This window comes from Odocoileus virginianus, chromosome 16, assembly GCF_023699985.2.
Source record: "Odocoileus virginianus isolate 20LAN1187 ecotype Illinois chromosome 16, Ovbor_1.2, whole genome shotgun sequence".
Taxonomy (NCBI): Eukaryota; Metazoa; Chordata; class Mammalia; order Artiodactyla; family Cervidae; genus Odocoileus; species Odocoileus virginianus.
In genome coordinates this window covers 53,674,072-53,691,083 of record NC_069689.1, presented here as the reverse complement: position 1 = coordinate 53,691,083, position 17,012 = coordinate 53,674,072, and positions in this window count along the sequence as shown.

The window sequence follows — 17,012 nt, the reverse complement described above, 5'->3', positions numbered from 1 at the left end:
ATTCTGAAGTTTAGAGTGCATGGCACTGGACTGAGTGAGCAGAAGGGGGTCTTCCCTGGAGGTCCAGTGGTTAGGGCTCTGTGCTTCCAACCCAGGGGGCACAAGTTCAATCCCTGGTTGGGGAAGTGTGGCAAAAAAAAAAAAAGACAGTGTGAGCAGAAGGGAAGAAGAAAAGCAGGAGAGAAGTGCTGAAAGCTGTTCAAACACTTTCCTTACTCCCTATTGGAGGGGTATCAGAAACAACAAGGAAACAAATACTTCTGTTCTGGCTATGTTAGGCTTTAGACATCAGTTCAATGTCCAGGCCGAAATGTCATGTAGCAATTGAATATGTAAGTCTATATATAATTCAAGGGAAATGCCTGGGTAGAAGAAATAAAGTTGGGAGTCATCAATAAACAGATGGGGCTGGATAAGATCTCTTGGGCAGGGAGAGGGTGTTTCCAACATTTAGAATTTAGGGACAAAGGGAGGAGCCAGCAAAGACTGAGAAGGAATATCCAGTGAGATAGTGGAAGCATAGGAAGAAGGGATTTCAAAAAGGAAGTTGTTGCCTGGGTCCAAAGCAGCTGAGAAATGGAGTTACATAAAGCAGAGGCATTAGCTTGGTAAGTTATCATGGGTGACTTTAATAAAAACTGTATAAGAAAGCCATGGAGGGCAAAACCTGACTAGGAGGAGCAAAGGAAATACTAGAAGGTGAGAAAGTGCGGACAGTAAGTATGGACAAAATGCCTGAGGTTAGGAGCTGTTCACACGCTCATATCTTATTGCTGGCTTATAACGTTTTTGTGAGAAGGTATGTGAAGAGTCTGTCATAGCACTCAATATGACAGGTGCTCAAAAATCCAAATTCTTGTCCCTTTAATTCACCTATATTTAATCAGTTTGCCATTTTCCACAGAGATGACTTTCTGACAAACCGCATCAGGGCCCCGTGTCAGATTCTAATATTAAAAGTCTTCCATCTTGACCTTGGCCCTGGAGGAAACTGATAGACCCATTAAGCTTGCCTGCTTATCCTTTCACCTTCCATGGTCCCGTCGGATGGATGTATCTTCAGGTAGGCCAGCTCTAAGGCCAGATGATGCCTTATTCAAGGAGAGTAAATTAATCATGTACAAATGACTTCTAAGGAAACCCGGGCAGGGAGGGTGTGTGAGAGGCCCATAAATACTGCAGTGAGGGCTGTCATCTCAGCCACAGATTCTACCAACCCTTCTGCAGGAACCTGATGGTCAGTATCCTGGTGCTACCAAAGAAGGGTCGTTACTGACCCAGCTTACCTTCCTGCTGCAGAGACACTACTCTAGCCACGGCAACTGGTGATGTTCATACTGACCAGTTCCCCCATCCATCCCTCCATCCACCCATCTATCCATTACTTTGTTAGACACACATGTTCTAAGCACCCATCTGCTGATCATTATGCTTCTTGCTGTGAGACATGCAATGAACGACATTTATGCAAAACTCATAAACAAATATTTATTGAATATCTGCTATGTGCTGGTGTTCTTAGGTTCTGAGGTTCAACAGTGAATAAGGTGAATAATTCCACCCTTAATAGGACTTCTATATTCTAATAGCTCTGGGCCCTGGACTCAGCCATCTTATAAAACAGTTTGGGAAAGGATAACAAATAATGTAAATAATGAAATCCCCATGTGCTATGCTGTGCTCAGTCAGTCAACCAAGTCTGACTCCTTGTGACCCCATGAACTATAGCCTGCCAGGCTCCTCTGTCCATGGGATTCTCCAGGCAAGAACACTGGAGTGGGTTGTCGTGGCCTCCTCCAGGGGATCTTGCCAACCTGCGTCTCTTATATCTAACCTGTGTTGGCAGGCAGGTTCTTTAACACTCACACCAACTGGGAAGCCCCAGAGTACAAACAGATGAACCGAAATGACTGTGTGTCTGCAGTCCCAACTCGATGTCAGATGTCCTATATATAGGGCCTCGTACTTTCTTCTTTGTAATTTTTTTCTTATAAATTTTTTAAATAATGTTTCATCTGGAAAAAATCACAGACTTACAGAAAAGTTGCAAGTACAGTTTTTTCCTAAACTATTCAAGGATAAGTTGCTGATCAAAAGCCCCATCCTCTCCAAATTCTTTTGTGTTGAGTTTCCTAGACAAAAGTACACTCTCCCACATAGCCATAACAGAATTCTCAAAATCAGGAAGTTAAGATTGATCATTACCATTACTTGGTCTTCAGACCAAATTCAAGTTTCATCAGTTATCCCAATAATATCCTTTAAAGTAAAACCATCCAGTCCAGAATCTCCCACTGCATTTAGTGGTCAGGAGACACAAATTATTTTTTTCAAATGATTATAGTTTTTATATGACAAGAATATGACAAGTGGATTTTTTTTACTGCAACACCACCTGACTTGGGGGGAGATGTCCTGATCAGACAGTAAATCAGAGACAAGGCAGGGTTTTCAAGAGGTTTTCTTGAATCTTTGCTATTTTCTCGGATTGGTAAAATTCAATATTGTTACTACAATGAAAGCATGTCTAAGCTCTGTGAGCCTGTTTCCTCCACTGTAAAATGGGATTAATAATAATTACTTCCAAAGACCACTGGGCAGATTAGAGACAAGTGGTGCCACATGCCATAGCAACCACAAGTCCTGCTGTGCGGTGAGCACTAAATATGGTTCTTTTTTTCTCTTACATTGCAGAATCACTGGGTGATCCTGTGCTCAGCACCTTAGGAATGAAAACTATCAGAATCTGAGACACTGAGGCAGAAAAGGCTGGAAGTCATTGAGCATCTAAGATTAGCTCCTAAGCTAAGATTAGCTAAGCTAAGATTAGCTCAACATCTAAGAAGTTGTCATCAAGATGGGAATCAATGTCAGGGTCTTCCCTCCCTGCTGGTGTGGGACCAACTCAGCCTCAGACTTGTCATCCTCACCAAACCCAGTCAGAGGAGCCGTGCCTGAGGGCCCTATTCCACTGAGCCCCCACCCCAGATGAAGGTATCTCTGCAGCACTTGCAGACTTGCTGAGAACACAGAGAGCTTCTGCCCCTTCTTTGTTGCCCTTTTCCTAGACAGTAAGAGGAGACAAAATTGAACACCTTCATCATCCCTGGGCTGTGCCATTCTAAGTCACAAGCTGTCTGAAATTAACATAGCATCGCGTTCAGGAAGATCCCAACAGCATCATCAGCTTTCTTAAACCCAGAATATCAGCACTGCATTGATTTCCATTCTTGAACCTGCAGGCTGGGCACAGGCTCCATGTCCCTCTTTCCTGCAGATGGTTGATGCTAAGCAGAAGGCACAAACGCTCCTTCCTATAAACCCAGCTAAGGACCAGCGACCTCAGACACCCCCCACAGCTCATCCCGTGGCACTGCAGAGCTTGCCTGATGGGGGCTGGTGTAAATATAGTTCCCTTGGGGCAGCCAGCCGGAGCCTGGCCAGCCAGCATCCCGTTACCAGCCTGCTCTTCACACGCTACTTGGTTTCACCACTTGGAGCTTATCCACACTCTGGGCTCAGTACATAAGGGCTCTGGAAGCAGGGCCAGCTTGCATTTTTATGGTTTTCTTCCTACTCCCTTGGCACTGTGGGCACCACCTCTAAGCATCTCCTCCTTTGTGAGGAGTATTACAAAATGCTACAGAAACGCAAGCCCCTTGGACAGCAAGAAGATCAAACCAGTCAATCTTAATGGAAGTAAACTCTGAATATTCATTGGAAGAATTGGTGCTAAAGCTGAAGCTCTAACACTTTAGGCACCTGATGCAAGGAGCCAACTTTTTAGAAAAGACCCTGATGCTGGGAAAGAATGAAGGCAGGAGGAGAAGGGGGCAACAGAGGATGAAACGGTTGGATGGCATCACCAATTCAACGGACATGAGTTTGAGCAAGCTCCGGGAAATAGTGAAGGACAGGGAAGCCTGGTTTGCTACAGTCCACGGGGTCACAAAGAGTCAGACGCCACCTAGCAACTGAACAACAACAGCAACAACAGGAACACATCTGGATGTGACCTGAACCTGGCAGCTTCTGCTCAGGCCGGAGACACATAAGCCTGCAGCTGAAATCATAAGAAAATGCATTTTTTAAATGCTTCTTTGGTTTATTTTGCCATGAAAAATGGGACTTAAAGTAGAAAAAGACAAATAATACAAAAAGATCCACTTTTCTTGTGGGTGGTCTCTGACCCAGATATGATCTTGGCTTCTCTCAATCCTGATCAAGTCTCCCCACCCTATCCTCACCTCTCTTGCTGGCGCTTTAGTTGCAGAGGTATCTCTGCAGAGCCTGGGAATAGTCTTCAGGCTACATTTGGCCTCCAGATAAATTTATTTGTCCCATCCCCTCTGGATGGCTTGCATATTTTAATTTGTTCAATATTTTTTAAACTGGAGATTTCACCTAAGAAAGAAAAATCAAGATCTCTAGCTATTCTTGAAGGAAAAAAAATCAGAAAACCTGCTAACACTGGGCCCACATTCCTACCTTACAAAACGGACTGGAGCTGAGTTGTAGTTGATCCCTTTAAACAGGGTACTTGCTCTCCAGTTCACCACCAACACTTGGTCATTTATCAATCAAAGTTATTGAGTGCCTCCGATAAGCCAGCCTGCCCTGGGTCCTGCTGATAGAGTGAAGAAATGAACTCCTGACTTTTCAGAAACTGCATGTCAGCACCCTCATTGTCTCCTAACACGGAGGAGGGCAGGCAGTTGGCATTCATCACCATACTCATACTGTTGTTTTCCTTCTCAGTAAGAGAACAGTATTGCTAAAGCTGGCCCCAGCTCACTCTACTGTTATTAATAGGCTCCTGTGGACATTGAAGGGCTTCCCTGGTGTGCTGCAGTCCATGGGGTCGCAAGGAGTCAGACACAACTGGGCGACCAAACAATTGGTGGCTCAGATGGTAAAGAATCTGCCTGCTCCCTTTTGAACCTGCCTCTCATCTCCCTCCCCATTCCACCCCCTCTAGGTTCATACAGAGCCCCTGTTTGAGTTTCCTGAGCCATACCACAAACTCCCATTGGCTATCTATATTACACATGGTAATGTAAATTTCCATGTTACTCTTTCCATACATCTCACCCTCTCCTCCTCTCTCCTACCTATGGCTGACTCATGTTGAGGTTTTTTTTTTTTAATTAATTAATTTATCTCAATTGGAGGCTGATTACTTTACAGTATTGTAGTGGTTTTTGCCATACATTGACATGAATCAGCCATGGGTGAGCATGTGTCCCCCAAAACAACAAAATTCTGTAAACCAATTATCCTTCAATAAAAAATAAATTTAAAAAAAAAAAAAAGAATCTGCCTGCAATTCAGGAGACCCAGGTTTTGATCCCTGGGTGGAGAAGATCCCCTGGAGAGGGGAATGGCTGCCCACTCCAGTATTCTTGCCTGGAGAATTTCATGGACAGAAGAGAGCCTGGCAGGCTGTGGTCCATGGGATTGAAACGAGTTGGACACAACTGAAGTGACTTAGCAGCACACATGTAGATATTTGAATAGGAACACCTACTCCAAACTTCCTTCATCTGCTCAGCCCACAGAGTAAGAACACTGTGTAAGCAGTAAGCAGGAGTGTGACATACATTTTTGTATTCTCAGTGATTACACTGACATCTGTCAAGTTTCACACATTTATTTATTTGGGGCTGTGCTAGGTCTTCCTTGTTGTGCTTTGCTGTCCACGGGCTTTCTCTAGTTGTGGCGAGCAGGGGCCACGCTCAAGTTGCAGTGTGCAGGCTTCTCATTGCAGTGGCTTTTCTTGTTACCGAGCGTTGGTTCTAAGGCATGCAGTAGTTAGTTGCAGCTCATGGGCTGAGTAGTTGTAGATCAGTTACTCCATGGCATCTGTAATCTTCCCACACCAGGGATCAAACCCATGTCCCCTGCACTGGAAGGCATATTCTTAACCATAAGACCACCAGGGAACTCCCTATAAGGTATATTCTTAGCAAGGAGAAATAGAGATATAGAAAGATGTACACTAGGAGTTAGGACAATCAAAAATTAAAAGGATAACTTGGAGACTGTATAGGGGATCATGGTTCAACTGTGGGGAATGTGATCCCAGGTGAACTTGAATTTCAGTTACCTTCACATTCTCCACTGTCTGACCAAACATAGCTACTCAGCCAGTGTCTTCCTTAATGTTTTCTCAATGATCAATCCACTCCTTCATATGCCAGCCAGGATCAGGGTGACCACAGGACTTAGGTCTTGGAAATAGAGTGTGAGAACATACCTGTTGCAGAGCAATGACCAGCAGGAAATGCAGAGTAAAAGACTTTGAATCAGACACACCCCAAAATGCACACCTGGTGATCCCAAGATGCCAGGACAAAAGACCACTGTGCCACCAAGAATTTAACTGGTACAGGTCTCTCCAACCCCTACTGAACAGAAGTCTAGTTACCCTCTGTGGCAAAGTTTTAGTGGTAATGACCCCAAGATAATGACCCAGAGCAGAGGGCTACATGCTGAGCATGAGGCAGGCCTCAGTAGCACAGTTCCAATGATGGGCAGGAGCCGGGACTTAAAGGGTCTGCATCAGCCTGCCAACTCTGCAAAACTGAGCAAGGTGGGGAGCAGCAGGGGCTGTCTCACCTTATCTGTGGTTTCCCTGGAAAGCAAGGCAGCTCTTCAGGATAGTGTCTGTGTGTGTGTGTGTGTGTGTGTGTGTGTGTGTGTGAGAGTCTCTCAGTTGTATCTGACTCTTTGCGACCCCATGAGACTCCTCTGTCATGGAATTCTCCAGATTACTGGAGTGGGTTGCCATTCCCTTCTCCAGGGGATCTTCGCAACTCTAGGATTGAACCCAAGTCTCCTGCATTGCAGGCAGACGCTTTTACGGTCTGAACCACCAGGGAAGGCCTTCAGGACACTAGGGGGTCCCAGATGTTCTAGACAGAAGAACCTCATTTGGTTCCAGATAGATCTGGCTTTCTTCTTCAATAAGTCATTTAGAGGTGAGTCTGGGAACTCTTGGCTGAAGGAATGATGAGGAAGATTCAAAACTAATAAAAACAGCCACTAATAAAGCCATCTGATCGCCTGCATGAGTCACTGCTTCCGCTCTTCAGTCCATCTTGATGCCGGACATCAAGCCCACCAGAGGGAGGGGCAAGGACAGAGTCAAGGGGGGGACATACCAGTGTTAGTCACATGTCTGCCGTGTGCTAAAACCTTTCAATGCACTGCCTCGATAGTCCCCCATCCAAACCAATAAAGAACTTGCCCTTTTTAACTCTCCATTTTCTGTTTTGGGTATTCTTTCCTTTAATTATTACTCTCCATTTTAGACTTGAAGAAATTAGAACTTGGAAGATGTTAACCATATGCCCCAGTGCACACAACCAGGAAGAGGAAGAAGCAGGCATTTGAATCCAGGTTGATGGAATTCCAGAGGCTACCTTCTTGACCACCAGACTAGCCTCAGACATGACAAATTCTAAACTCTGGACAGTCCAGCAAAATTTTGGTGGGTGGGGTTTACAAACATTCATCATAATTAGCCTGAGGGACTTCCCCAGTGGTCCAGTGGTTAAGAATCCTCCTCTCCTGCCAATGCAGGGAACGTGAGTTCAAACCCTGGTCTGGGAACTAAGATCCCACAGGTCAAGGGGCAACTAAGCCATTGCACCCCAACTTCTGAGTCCACATGCCGCAGAGCCCATGCTCTGCAACAAGAGAAGCCACTGCAGTGAGAGGCCCATGCACCACAACAAAAGTATCCTCCACCCACCACAACTAGAGAAAGCCTGGGCACAGCAATGAAGACCCAGCACAGCCATTAGTAAATAACTAAACACTTAAAAAAATTAGGCTTAAAGAGTCTTTGTGAATTTACACTTTCTTGTGATCCCTGCCCCTCCTGGTAACTCCCAACATTACAGACGGAGAGATGGTGAGGTCATCCTAGAGCTTTTCAAGGAAATCCAGAAGCTGCTTTCTTCTGCTCTGCCTTCCTAATGCCCCCTAATCCCAGGAGATAATCACAGCACCAGAGGATGAGGATGAATTGCAAGGAGGCAACGCCATGTGTCCAGAGCAGAGGAAGCCCTAGGCAGGCTCTGAGTTGAAGGGATATAGCCCTTCAGTGCTAAATTTACCCCAATCAGTGCATTGAAGGAGGCTGCTCACCTGGGTTTTCCCCTCTCCCCACACTCTTGCCCTTTAGGCTGGTGCCCTGCCTTAAAATATAAACTATATGCTGGCGATTTCATGCTTCAGATCCACATATCTAAAGTGGATACTTCACTGGCATCTAAATGTTATATAACCTAAGCAGAGCTCTTAAATTACCCCATCCAAACTTGTCCTTGTTCCCCAAGTCTTCCTCATTAATAAATAGCCTTACAGTTCACTCAGATGCTAAAAGTAGAGTCCTAGGATTCAATCATTTTCATCTCAGCTTCTCATTATGGAAAAGTTCACATGTATACAAAAGCAGACAGATTAGCATAATGAACCTTTGTATACCCATGACCCAATTTCACACTGATCAGCTCAAGGTCACTCTTATTTCATCATCCCTTTTCTTCCTCCTGTATTATTATTTTGAAGCATGGACCAGACCTCAAAGTGTGTTCTACGGACTCTTGGGGATCCCTAAGACCCTTTCAAGAAATCTGAGGATACAAAACTATTCTTATTATAATAACATTATTGTTATTGTTATTGTTATTGTTATTTCAACATTATTTGCCATTTCTACTGTATTGACACTCATGCTAATGGTACAAAAGCAATAGTGGGTCAACTGCTTGTGCCTTAGCAGGAATCAAGTCAGTATGACAATATTATATTCTTTACTGTACTCACCCACATTAAGACAAACACCAGTGGCACTTAAGATGTCCTCGATGAAATAGTAATAATTATTACTTTTATTAAGCCTCAGCTTTTGAGCTCACATCTTTTCAATACTGCATGCAGCAAAATGGAAGCATCCATCAACTGCTTATACTGAACACTAGAGTATAATAGTGGCCTCAGAAAAAGCACTTGGGCAAATATTCAAGTGGCTAGCTAAACTAACCACATTTTCAAGCAACACCATTTTTACTTGAAAGTTTGACTTAACAGACAAACTCTGGTTATTCAGATTCAGGTATTTGACACACATTCTCTAAAAATTAAAGTGAGCCTGTCTTTTCAAGGCAAAATAACTGACAGCATTTGTTGCCAAAGTAGAATTCAAACCTTAAATATTAGAATTTTGGAAAAATATTATCTGCTGCCAATATTAAATACTGAATTTTTTAGGTTTTAATTTTCAATATAGTGAATGTCAATAGCCATAACCCACATTTTTAAAATGCCCTTTGGGTTCTTCAGTAGCTTTTTAAAAAAAATATTTATTTATTTCTGTGCTGGGTCTTAGTTGAGGCATGCAGGTTCTTGTTTCCTGACAATGGAGCAAATCCGAGCCCCCTGTGTTGGGAGCACAGAGTCTGAGCCACTGGCCCACCAGGGATGTCCTCCTCAGTAACTTTTAAGTAGATAGATACTCTGAGACCAAAACATTCGAGAACTGCTAATTTTCACTGTCAATATTTCCCTTTGTAGATCTCTTAAAGAGAGATCAGGAGTCTCTTTTTTTAAACATAATCACAATTTCACTCTGAGAATGAACAGCTGGCCACGAAGCTGTTGAGGAGAATTTGGAACTAAAACAGAAAACACATCTTGCCAAATGTACCCTGACTTACAAATAGAGAATCTGTGCTAGACCAAGCCATGATGTACATCCCAGACTATGTAAACCACAGACCCTTCTAACACCAGTCTATTCAGATCCATATGTTCCAAGACCAGCTACTGATCTTAGAGACAAACTCAAACTCTCTGTGTACAGATTCATGAGTTCCAAAGGTAAAAATATTCACCGTTGCAGCAGCTTCCAAGATAATAAAATTCTGGTCAATTCCTGCCAAGACCATCTACAACTAATTCTAGCCCCCCAAACCTTCTAAGTCCCTGTGTTGGTGTTCAGTCGTTAAGTCATATCCAACTGTTTGTGACCCCAATGACCATAGCACACCAAGCTCCTCTGTTCTCCACTATGTCCTGGAGTTCATTCAAATTCATGTCCATTGAGTCGGTGATGCTATCTAACTGTCTCATCCTCTGCCATCCACTTCTCCTTTTGCCCTCAATCTTTCCCAGCATCAGGGTCTTTTCTCATGAATCAGTTCTTCACATCAGGTAACCAAAGGATTGGAATTTCAACTTCGGCAACAATCCTTCCAATGAGTATTCAGGGTTGATTTACTTTAGGATTGACTGGTTTGATCTCCTTGCAGCCCAAGGTACCTTACCTGCTCTATTTTGAGATTGTTCATGATCCTCCATGGTGGGCAGACTCACATGCTGCAGCAAGTAATAAATCTACATTTTTGAATCAACAGCTGTGTTGCTGCGGTGAGCTGCAGCTGATGGGAATTGACAACCCTCAATTCAAGATAGCATCTTCTCCCACCCAAGCCACTGCAATGGCCTCCTCCCTATGTCCCCTGTTCTGCTTACTACTGCTATGTACCAAATTATCCCAACACTAATCAGCTTAAAGCAACCACTTTCATTTCCTCATGATTACGTTGATCGGGAATTTGGAAAGGGCACAGCAAGGACACTTATCTCTGCTCCCTGATGTCAGAGGCTCAGCTGGGAGGACGCAAAGGCCAATGATATCTTGGCAGCGGGAAGCAAAATCATCTAAAACTTTGTCCATTCATATGTCTGGCACTTGGACTGAGAGAAAAAGACTGGGGCTGCCAACTGGAGCACCTACATGGAGCTGCTCACGTGTTTTGGCTTCCTCACAGTATGGCTGCCCGGGAGGGAAGAGGAGTCGGACTTCTGCTGATGCCGTCTATTGAACACAAAGAAGTCAAACCCTGCCTAGGTTCTTGGGAGAAGACAGTTAGACTTCATCTCCTGATGGAACTTGTGAAGATTCTACGAGAATATCTAAGATTGAAGTCACTGTTTGCAGCCAGGTTTGAAAAACATAATCTGTCCTACTCCCTTTCAGTTCTGTTTCTCTATAAACCACCTTCGGTGGAGTAGACAAAATTGTATTTCTAAAACGAAACAAGCCATGTCAGATTCTTGCTGGAAATCCTTCAGTGGTTTCTTGTCACACAAGCAGGGGTGGGGAAGGAATTCAGACATTTGACTAGAGCCCAGAAGGCCCTGCACATGCTAGTTCCTCTCTGCATATCTGCCATTCCCCTGCTAACTTCATTCCTCCAGCTGCAGGGCTCCGCCACAGCTCTTCATCAGGCTGTTCTCCTCCTTCAAGATTCAGTTTAAGCGCAACCTCCTCAGAGAATGAAATCACCTCCCTTAATGATGACCTGTAAAGTAGCCCCAGAACCCAGAGTTAACTTAAGTGATTGAAGGTTGATTGACTGAACACAGTGTAAGTTGCAGGCATTGCTTGTTTTAGGATTCTCTAAGCAGCTCCCAAAATTTGTTCCATAAAACAGTAGTTTAGCCAGATGTTCAATAGACATTATTTTAAAATATGCATCCTTAGCACACATCCTTATAAAGATTTGAGTGAAACAAAGCTGCGGAGTTTTCTTTATACCATGACCACTGCAAGTCTGTAATATGCTAGTTGCTTGCTAGGTCTCCATGAAAAGGATGGAATGGGTGACAGTCCTCAACTTCTGCAACCACAAAACACTTTATTCAAGTAGTATTGCTTGGCTCTACTTTGCAGAGCCCTTTTCCAAACAGTTATGGCCCTGGGTTTACAGTGCAAAAGAAACTGGAGTCCCCAGCAGGTGGTTCTACCTGTGTCCCTGACCCATGTCCTCTGAGTAAGTTACAATAACAGGAAACCTGTGGAAGGGCCAGGTCTTTTGGGAGCAGCCTGATAGGCTGGAATTGAGGTCATACTTTTGACTAATGATCCTGATTGGCTGTCAGTAACACTCCACTCATTGCAACTGTGTCCAGCAAATATATGAGCCTCTCATCTAGATATATGAGTTATATTCTTTAGAGCAGTGAGTCATTGAGGCCAGGCTCTGCTGAGGATTGAGTTCTTTTTATTGGGCCAAGAACCTCAAGGTTGGCTCCTGGCCTGCTATAGTAGGAACATGTCTGCAGCTTCCCAGAAGCTGACTGGCCCTGGGGATGGGGAAATGGGTTCACCAGGGGGCTATAACCTAAAGAGTCCACAGGAAGTGATTTGTCTCTGACGTCCTAACACCTAGTTCCCAGAACATCTCTGAAACTAGCAAGGAAAAATAAAAAAGTTTACATCTTATTCACTGCCAGTCTTGGATAATGCTTGCCGGAAATTCAGGAATGATCATAAAATCAAAACAAAATATTACTATAGCTTAACTACAGTGGACCCTCTCTGCCATCCGCTCACTGTATAATTCCCCAAGGAACTTAAGTTTAATAAAAAAAAAAATCCTCAGTTCTAACAAATCAGCACATCTTCATAGTAACAATGACAGCGAATAAAGACACAGCCCTTGCTCTGTGCCAGGCAGTGTGGAAAGCACCTTATGGGTAGCTTCTCTTCACAGCCATCCCGGGTGATGGGTTTACAAGTTGTCCCCATTTTACAGGTGAGGAAACTGAGATACCAAGTGGTCATTGACTTGCCCAATAGCTCACAGCTACTAAACAGAAGAATCCAAGTATGTGTGTGCTCAGTTGCTTAGTTGTGTCTCACTTATTGCGACCCCATGGACTGTGGCCCGCCAGGCTCCTTTATCCACGGAATTTTCCAGGCAAGACTACTGGAGTGTGTTTCTATTTCCTACTCTGGGTATCTTCCCAATCCAGGGATTGAACAAGCCTCTTCTGCATCAGCAGACGGATTCTTTACCACTGAGCAAACTGGGGAGCCTGGTATAGCTGACCTCAAAAACCTTGCTTTTAACCATTCTATAGCTTTTAAATAACATCTCAGCAAACCTGTTGGCCCAATCCCACCTGCCTAGAGACAGAATCCCACACATTCCCCAACCTTTGCTGTGTACAAGTACCACCTGGGGATTATATTAAAATGCAGCTTTTAATTCAGTCTGGGGTGGGACCTGGGATCGTCCATTTCTAACTAGTTCCCAAGTGATGCCGGATCCTGGCTGAGGAGCCACACTTTGAGACTCTGCGACAATAGTTCTCAAATTCTGCTGCACATTATGGTCACCTGGGGAGCTTTTAAGAATTCCAATCTCTGCCCTCACCCCACACCAAATAAATCAGAACCTTCAGGGACGGACCACAGACATCAGTAGTTATTTAAGCTCCCAGGCGATTCCAAGTGTGCAGCCAAGGCTGAGAGCAATACTCTGAGGGTCAGGAGAGGCCCTGAGAACAGTGAGGAGGAGAAAACTGGGCTTCCATTTGCTGCTGAGATGGGTGAATTTCATAACGACGTTATCCTTGTTGCAGGTTTCCCCCAAATCATTACCCTCCCTCATCACCAATTCCTGCTTACAGAATCACGGTGGCCTGGCCTCCTTTGAAGGTCGCCAACTGGCAAGGTGTCAGGTATCAAATTATTTCACTCATCTGCTATCCCCATGTCCTCCTCCCAAGTTTTTCTTTTCAGATGAGAGCGCTGTGCTCTTTGTAAAGCATAATACAATGCAAAGGCATCAGCTACTCTTTGCTTTTGATATATGAACAAACACACAAAAAACAACTGCAAAGATTTTATTTAGTGGCTTTTTGTGCTTGGCACTTAGAGGTCTGGTGTTGTTCAGTTGCTGACTACATCATATCCAACTCCTTTGCCACACCATAGAATGTAGCCTGCCTGGCCCTTCTGGAGTTTTCCAGGCAAGAATACTGGAGTGGGTTGCCATTTCTTTCTCCAGGGGATCTTCCAGACCCAGGGATTGAACCCGAGTCTCCTGTGTCTCCTATATTGGCAGGCAGATTCTTTACCGCCGAGCCTCCAGGGAAGTTCTGTGTATAAGGGCACATTTTTATATACCTTTTCTTCATACTTCTTTTACATACCTTTTTCAGTGCTCCCTTTTTTTTATATATTCATAATATTGGATTCCCCATTAGCCACATAAATACATTTATCTACAACACACTCTGTTCACCACTGGCAGGCAGGGTTCACCAATTTCGGGGCTCACCAATTTGACCTCAGAGTCACCAATTGATCCTCAGGGCTCACCAGTTTGACCTTGAACTCGGAGAAGTTCATTTCCACCATGGCCCAGCCCCCAAAGCGAAAAGACTGAGAACATGAAGCTGCTTTCCTGAACACCAACTCCCCTCGCCGGAGGGAAAGTGTGAACATAAACAGCCTGGTGTTATTGAAGCAATGAAGGCTCCACCAGCTGTCTGTTTCTCTTGAGTCAAACCAAAATACTCACAGCTGACAAATGAAGGGAAAAGGAAAGGAGAGGAAGTTAAAGCCTCTTAAAAAAAAGAGAAAAGAAAAGAAACTTTTAGGGCAGAGAAACAATGCCTGAACAGCCTTCGGATATCTCCTTCCTGTTGTTTGACCCGCCGGGCTCCCCATGCACGCTCATCTCTCATCAGAAGAACCTGACCTCACTTTTCTCTCCCCCCTCCCCTCCCCCAGCTGTTTTTCTCTCAGTACCCACGTTTCATCTGGAAGGAAAGGAAAATAAATTAAGGACATTCTTTTTATCTGCAGGGCTACCTAGGTGACGCCAGTGGTAAAGAACTCACCTGCCAACGCAGGAGACATAAGAGATGTGGGATCCTTCCCTGGGCCGGGAATATCCCCTGGAGGAGGAAATGGCAACCCACTCCGGTGTTCTTGCCTGGAGAATCCCGTGGACAGAGGAGCCTGGCGGGCTCCGGTCCATGGGGTCACAAAGAGTCGGACACGACTGAAGCAACTTCGCGCAGCACAGCAGGGCTTAAATAGATGTTCTTCTCAGTAAAGGCCTGGAGGTCAGGGGAGATAAAGTCAGAAATATTCTGGCTGACAGAGAGCAATGCCACGAGGAGCGATGGCCTGTCCAGAAAGGGAGAAATGATGGGGATTCTTGTATAGAGAAGAACCACCAGGCATCTCGTCAGCTGAACCCATCCTACCAGAGGATGAAATCAAAACCAACGCATTTTATAAGCTGATAAGAACTACTTCAAGGATGAGACATAAACAGCTTCCTCTGGAAAATGGGGCTGAGCCCACCGTGCGCTGCAGCCAACCAATCCCCACATCCACAAAGGAAGGCCTCCCAGTTTGGCCAAGGGTCATGTCCCACCACCCTAGCGTTGGCTAGGCTCTGTGAGTCCCTGAGGGTGACAACTTATATCAGTCGGCCTGGGACTCCTCTGGTGTAACCCAGAAAGTCCTGCCTACTGAGAACCCCGTCAGTCCCAGACAAAGCAGGACAGTTAATCAGCCTGGTCCCTTCCTCAGCCTAGGTTCTGGCCAACCGCCTCTCATCCTAGGACTGGACTCCTCAATCCTCATTCCCAGCCTCAGCCCTTACAGATAAAAGCGTGAGAAGGCCAAACTTTCCCTGAGCTTTCTTAGCACCAAGATTGACCCTTTTAAAATGAATGACTTGGGAACTTCCCTGGTGCCCAAGTGGTTATAGTCTTCCAACGCAGAGGGTGTGGGCTCGATCCCTGGTGGGGGAACTAAAATCCCACAAACCTCTTGACCAAGGAACCAAAACGTTAAATGGAAGCAACTCTGTAGCACATTCAATAAAGACTTTTAAAAGGTCCACATCAAAAAAAAAAATCTTAAATAAAATGAATAACTTGCATACAGAGTTCATCAATGCAAGACAAGACTACATTTTTTTTTCTGGTGCTGGTTGAATAGTTACCTCTGTACCCATTTCAAATATTTAGCTTGGCTTCCCAGGTAGCAATGTTCACAGCAGCACTAGCCAAGACATGGTAACAACCCAAGTGTCCATCGACAGAGAAATAAAGAAGATGTGTTACACATACACAGTGGGATACTTTGGCCACAAAAGAGAATGAAATCATGCCATTGACAGCAACATGGATGGACCTGGAGATGATAAGACTAAGTGAAGTAAGTCAGAGAAAGACAAACACCATACAATATTGCTCATATGTGGAATCAATCAAATGAACTTCACTGATATGTAGAATCTAAAAAAAATTGTTCAAATGAACTTATTTACAAAACAGAAATAGAGTCACAAACATGGAAAACAAAACTTAAAGTTACCAAAGGGATAAAGGAGAGGGAGGGAGGGATTAGGAGTTTGGGATAACAGATACACACTACTATATATAAAATAAACAACAAAAACCTACTGTATTAAAAAACTGGAAATAGAACTGCCGTATGACCCAGCAATACCACTCCTGGGCATACACACCGAGGAAACCAGATCTGAAAGAGACACGTGCACCCCAATGTTCATCGCAGCACTGTTTATAATAGCCAGGACATGGAAGCAACCTAGGTGCCCATCAGCAGATGAATGGATAAGGAAGCTGTGGTACATATACACCATGGAATACTACTCAGCCATTAAAAAGAATTCATTTGAATCAGTTCTAATGAGATGGATGAAACTGGAGCCCATTATACAGAGCGAAGTAAACCAGAAAGATAAAGACCATTACAGTATACTAACACATATATATGGAATTTAGAAAGATGGTAATGATAACCCTATATGCAAAACAGAAAAAGAGACACAGATGTACAGAACAGACTTTTGGACTCTGTGGGAGAAGGCGAGGGTGGGATGTTTCAAGAGAACAGCATTGAAACATGTATATTATCTGTAGTGAAACAGATCACCAGCCCAGGTTGGATGCATGAGACAAGTGCTCGGGCCTGGTACACTGGGAAGACCCAGAGGGATTGGGTAGAGAGGGAGGTGGGAAGGAGGATTGGGATGAGGAATACATGTAACTCTATGGCTGATTCATGTCGATGTATGACAAAACCCACTACAATATTGGAAAGTAATTAGCCTCCAACTAATAAAAATAAAAGAAAAAAGAAAAAAAAACCTACTGTA